A 6,110-nucleotide genomic window follows, 5' to 3' on the forward strand; every position below is an offset into this window, starting at 1 on the left:
ATCTAGTCCCACCTGCCAGCACCTGGCCCATGTCCCTCCAAACCCTTCCTATTCATATACCCATTCAAATGGTTCTAATACTGTTTAATTAAACTAATAGTCTATTTAATAGTATTACTGTCCTCTGTATAGCTGATTGCGTAAATGTACGTGTTTAGTGCTTTTACAACATAGAATATAGAAGAATACAGCATAGAACAGGCCCTTCGGCCCACAATGTTGTGCCGAGGATTATTCCTAATCTAAAATTAAATAACCTAACCTATACACTCCTCAATTCACTGCTGTCCATATGCATGTCCAGCAGTCACTTAAATGTCCTTAATGACTCTGCTTCCATCATCACAGCTGGCTATGCATTCCACACATTCACAACTCACTGTGTAAAGATCCTACTTCTGACGCCTCCTCCATACCTTCCTCCTAATATCTTAAAAGTATGACCCCTCGTGCCAGTCAATCCTGCCCTGGGGAAAAGTCTCTGGCTATTGATTCTATCTATGCCTCTCATTACTTTGTATACCTCGAGCAGATCACCTCTCTTGCTTCTTTTCTCCAAAGAGAAAAGTCTGAACTTAGTCAATATCTCTTCGTAAGGCAAGTCCTCCAGTCCAGGCAGCATCCTGGTAAACCATCTTTGCACCCTCTCCAAAGTCTCTGTTTCTTTTCTATAATAGGGCGACCAGAACTGGATGCAATACTCCAAATGTGAGCTGCAGCAAAACCTCATGGCTGTTAAACTCGATCCTCCCATTAATGAAAGCCAAAACACCATATGATTTCTTAACAACCCTATCAACTTAGATGGCAACTTTGAGGGATCTATGAACTTGAATACCAAAATCATCTCCACACTGCCAAGAATCCTGTCCTTAATCCTATATTCAGCATTCGAGTTCGACCTTCCAAAATGCAAAATCTCACATTTATCCAGGTTGAACTGCATCTGCCATTTCTCAGCCCAGCTCTGCAAGCTGTCTATCTTGTGCCGTAGCCTGCAACAGCCCCCTATACTATCAACAGAACCTCCAATCTTTGTGTCATTGGCTAATTTACTAACCCACCCCTCAACCTCCTTATCCAACTCATTTATAAAAACTACAAAGAGCAGAGGCCCAAGAACAGAGCCCTGCTGGACACTACTCAACACTGACTTCCAGGCTGAACACTTTCCATCTACAACCACTCTCTGACTTCTGTCAGCCAACCAATTCTGAATCCAGATAGCCAAATCTCCCTGTATCCCATACCTTCTGACTTTATGAACGAGTCTACTTTGGGGAACCTTATCAAAAGCCTTGCTGAAGTCCACATACACCACATCCACTGCTCGACTTTTGTCGACCGGTCTCGTCATCTCCTCAAAGAACTCAATAAGATTTGTGAGACAAGACCTGCCTATCACAAAGCCATGCTGACTGCCTTTAATCACACTATGCTTTTCCAAATAGTCATAAATCCTATCCCTCAGAATTCTTTCCAAAACCTTGCTGACCACAGATGTAAGACTGACTGGTCTATAATTTCCAGGGATTTCCCTATTCCCCTTTGTGAAAAGAGGAACAACATTCCAATCCTTTGGTACGACTCCCGTGGAGAGCGAGGAAGCAAAGATCTTCGCCAACGGCTTAGCAACCTCCTTTTTCACTTCCTGGAGCAACCTAGGATAAATCTGGTCTGGCCCTGGGGACTTATCAATCTTTATGTTTGCCAAGATTTCCAGCGCATCAACTTCATCAATCTTGATCTGTTCAAGCCTGTATCCCAGCTCCTCAAAGTTCTCATTCACAATAAGGTCCATTTCCTTAGTGGAAACCAAAGCAAAAAACTCATTTAGGGCTTCCCCTATCTGCTCAGACTCCACATAAGTTCCCTATGCAATCCTTGACCGGACCTACCTTCTCCCTGCTCATTCTCTAATGCCTCGCATATGAGTAAAACGCCTTTGGGTTTTCTGTAATCCTTCCTGCAAAGCCTTTCTTCGTGCCCCCTCCTGGCTCTCCTCAGTCCATTTTTGAGCTCCTTTCTAGTAAGCCTGTTATCCTCTAAAGCTGTGCTAGACCCTTGCTTCCTCCACCTTACGTAAGCTGCCTTCTTCCTTTTGACGAGAAGCTCCTCTGTTCTCATCATTCAAGGTTCCTTTATCTTACCCCTTCTTGCCTGTCTCAGAGGAACAAATTTGTGCATCACTCACAACAACTGTTCCTTAAACAGTCTGTTGTGCCCTTTCTGTGGAACAATTGCTCTCAATCTGTACTTCCCAAATCCTGTCCGCTAGCATCATAAGTTCCTTTTCCCTAATTAAAAATCTTCCCTTGGTAACTGCTTCTTTCCCTCTTCAAGGTTATGGTAAATGTGAGGCAGTTGTGGTCACTGTCACCAAAGTGTTCTCCCACTGCGAGATCTGGCACCTATCCTGGTTCATTGCCGAGCACCAAATCCAAAATGGCCTCTCCCCTCATCGGTCTGTCTACATACTGAGTAAGGAAGCCCTCTTGAACATACCTGACAAAAATGGCTCCATCCAAACAATCTGCACAAGGAGGTTCCAGTCAACATTGGAAAAGTTGAAGTCACCCATAACAACAACCCTGTTATATCTGCATTTTTCCAAAATCTCCCGGCCTATGAGTTCTTCATGAGATATTAGGGGGCCTGTCGAAAATCTCCAGTGAGGTGGCTACTCCCTTGCTGTTCCTAACTTCCACCCATACTGACTCAGTAGACAAACCTTCCTCAACAACCTTGTTTCTGTAGCTGTGATGCACTCACTGATTAGCAATGCCAATCCTCTTCTCTTTTTCCACCCTCTCTGTTCTTTTTAAACATTCTAAACCCTGGAACATCTAGCAACCATTCCTGATCCTGTGAAACCCATGTCTCCGTTATAGCCACAACATCATAGTCCCATGTACTGATCCATGCTCTAAGTTCATCACTCTTATTTCTGACACGCCTTGCATTAAAGCAGACACACTTTAACTGATCTCTTTGTTTCATCACGTGAAAGACCTTCCCGATAGATTCACTACATCCTATCACTGTCCCATCTACAATGACCCCCCCCCCCTCTCAGATATATAGCTCTGGTTCCCAGCCCCTTGCCAAATTAGTTTAAACCCTCTTGAACCACACGAACAAATCTCCCACCCAAGACATTTGTGCCCTTCCAGTTCAGGTGCAACCCTTCCTTCATATACAGGTCCCACCTTCCCCAGAAGGCATCCCAATGGTCTAGGTATCTGAAGCCCTCCCTCCTGCACCAGCCTCGCAGCCATGTTTTAAGCTGCACTTGCTGACTGTTCCTCACCTCATTATCTCGTGGCACCAGTAGCAAGCCCGAGATCACTACTTTACTCATCCTGCTCTTCAGCTTCCAACCTAGCTCTCTGTAGTCACTTTTCAGATCCTCAGTCCCTTTCCTGGCTATATCATTGGTGCCAATATGTACCACAATTTCTGGCTGCTCACCCTCCCCCTTCAGAATCCTGATCAGCAACATCCTGGACCCTGGCACCGGGGAGGCAACATACCTTCCAGGAGTCCCGTTCCTGACCACAAAATCTCCTGCCAATCTGTTTAACTATTCAGTCCCCTACCACTAGCGCTTTTCTATTCTCCCGCTTCCCTTCTAAGCCACAATGCCAGGCTCAGTGCCAGCGACCTGACAACTACGACTTTCCCCTGGTAGGCCATCCCCACCAGCAGTATCCAAAATGGTATGCTCATTGCTGAGTGGAATGGCCTGTTGTATCTGTTGTTTCCCTTTCCTCCTCCTGACTGTAACCCAGCTGTCCTTATCCTGTTTCTGAGGAGTGACCACCTCCCTGTACATCCTCTCAATTTCTCTCTCAGCCTCCTGGGTGATCCACAGTTCATCCAGCGCCAGCTCCAGTTCCCATCTCAGTTTTCAAGGAGCTGGAGTTGGATGCACTTCTCACAGATGTGGTCGGCAGAGACATGTGTCGTGTCTCTCACCCGCCACATTCTGCAGGAGCAACAAGCAACTGCCCTAACATCCATACCCCACTAATCTGAAAGCCCGCACAGGACTAAACAAGGAAGAGAAGAAGAAAAAATGAGAAAACCTGAAAACTTAGCGAGTTTACAGACTCTTAGTAAGGTTAGAGGAGGTAGATGGGAGGGAGGCCCTATGGTGTGTAGAGTCTCAGGTTTAGATCTTTTACTTGTAGTTGTCTTATGCCTACCTTTTTTCTTTATGTAAATAAATGCAGAGATTTTTTTGCCCTGAAACACCTGCCTACTGCTTTCTTCATTTCTCCTTTCTAAATAAGTCGAGTGTCTTGAACCAGGGATCTGGGGGGAAATTTGAACCACCTAAAATCAACAAATTAATGCTTGCAAACCAGAACTTTATAATACTGAAGAAAAGAAAAACTGCCCCTTACAAACAACAAAGTAGACTTACCAAACATTTGGAGTCTGAAGTTAATGGTCTAGATCTTCCAATCAGCATTATTTTAATGATGCCATTAATCCATTTGAAATAAGTGGGCTACAGCTAGCATTAAAATAACACAGATCTGAAACAAAAAAGCAACTATTCCATTAAACTCATGGTTAGTAACTTAATAAGTGGATCAGTGGCACTGATGTAGGTGCCTTCTGATAGGCTGCTTGATATTCTTTTTACCTACAGTTGAATTGATCTCAAAGAATGCACACTGAATAAAGTGACACTGAATCACTAGTTCACTGAAAGTAGAGTACAATTTAATTTCCTTTTCGTGCACATTCAAGAGTCATTTCACCTTCTCTACCCCTTATGTATCATGCATTCATAATTAAATCAAAATAAACCTTAAATATCAATTACTCCCCATGTACCTAGATCAGCACAGTAATCTAAAAATATAAATTGGTTCAATGCTTGTGTATAGAAATTAAAGGAAACATTAATTTGTATCAAAATGCACATCAATCAAAAATTTCCTTGGTATTGTTTCAACTTACATGGCTTATGAAATATTAATTATAATCAAATCAATACTATTATTTGAAATTAAACAGAATTTTATAAACTGGAAGCAAACATGACAAATTGATACAGATTTAGTTTGGCATTTTCTATATATCACTGTCAGTTAATATGAAACAAATTGCAATATATTTGCAAAATGGATGTAGACTGAGATTCTGACTCTGTTTTGAACAATGACGTGGTGAATAGATTTAGGTTGCAAAAAATGCTTTCGTAGAAACATAGAATCTTTCAATCCCATCTATTCATCGCCGCATCACATACATCAATTCTTTTTCTATCTAGAACACATTCAATTGTCCATTGAACCAACTTATATTTTCGACTTAATTATTTTTATGATAACAGTGGGCTTGACTTTCTGATGTAGAGTCATAGAGTCATAGAGATGTACAGCACAGAAACAGACCCTTCAGTCCAACCCATCCATGCCAACCAGATATCCCAACCCAATCTAGTCCCACCTGTCAGCACCCAGCCCATATCCCTCTAAACCCTTCCTATTCATATACCCATCCAAATGCCTCTTAAATGTTGCAATTGTACCACTTCCTCTGGCAGCTCATTCCATACCCGTACCACCCTCTGTGTGAAAAAGTTGCTCCGGAGGTCTCTTTTATATCTTTCCCCTCTCACCCTAAACCTATGCCATCTCGTTCTGGACTCCCTACCCCAGGGAAAAGACTTTGCCTATTTACCCTATCCATGCCCCTCATAATTTTGTAATATTGGGAGAAAGTAAGGACTGCAGATGCTGGAGATCAGAGTCGAGAAGTGTGGTGCTGGAAAAGCGCAGCAAGTCAGGCAGCATCTGAGGAGCAGGAGAGTCGACATTTTGAGCATAAGTTCTTCATAAAGATTGCGGGGTGAGGGGCCATGGGGAAGGGGGTTGAGAGATAAATAGGAGGGGTGGGGATGGGGGGGAGGTAGTTGGGAATGCAGTAGGTAGCTGAAGATGAGGGTGAATCTGATAGGTCAGAGAGGAGGGGGGAGCAGAAAGGTGGGAAGGAAAATGGACAGGTATGATAGTTCAAGAGGGCAGTGCCAAGTTGGAAAGTTGGGTCTGATATAAGTTTGGGGGAGGGGAGATAAGGAAACTGGTGCAATC

Source organism: Chiloscyllium plagiosum, chromosome 3, assembly GCF_004010195.1.
Source record: "Chiloscyllium plagiosum isolate BGI_BamShark_2017 chromosome 3, ASM401019v2, whole genome shotgun sequence".
Taxonomy (NCBI): domain Eukaryota; kingdom Metazoa; phylum Chordata; class Chondrichthyes; order Orectolobiformes; family Hemiscylliidae; genus Chiloscyllium; species Chiloscyllium plagiosum.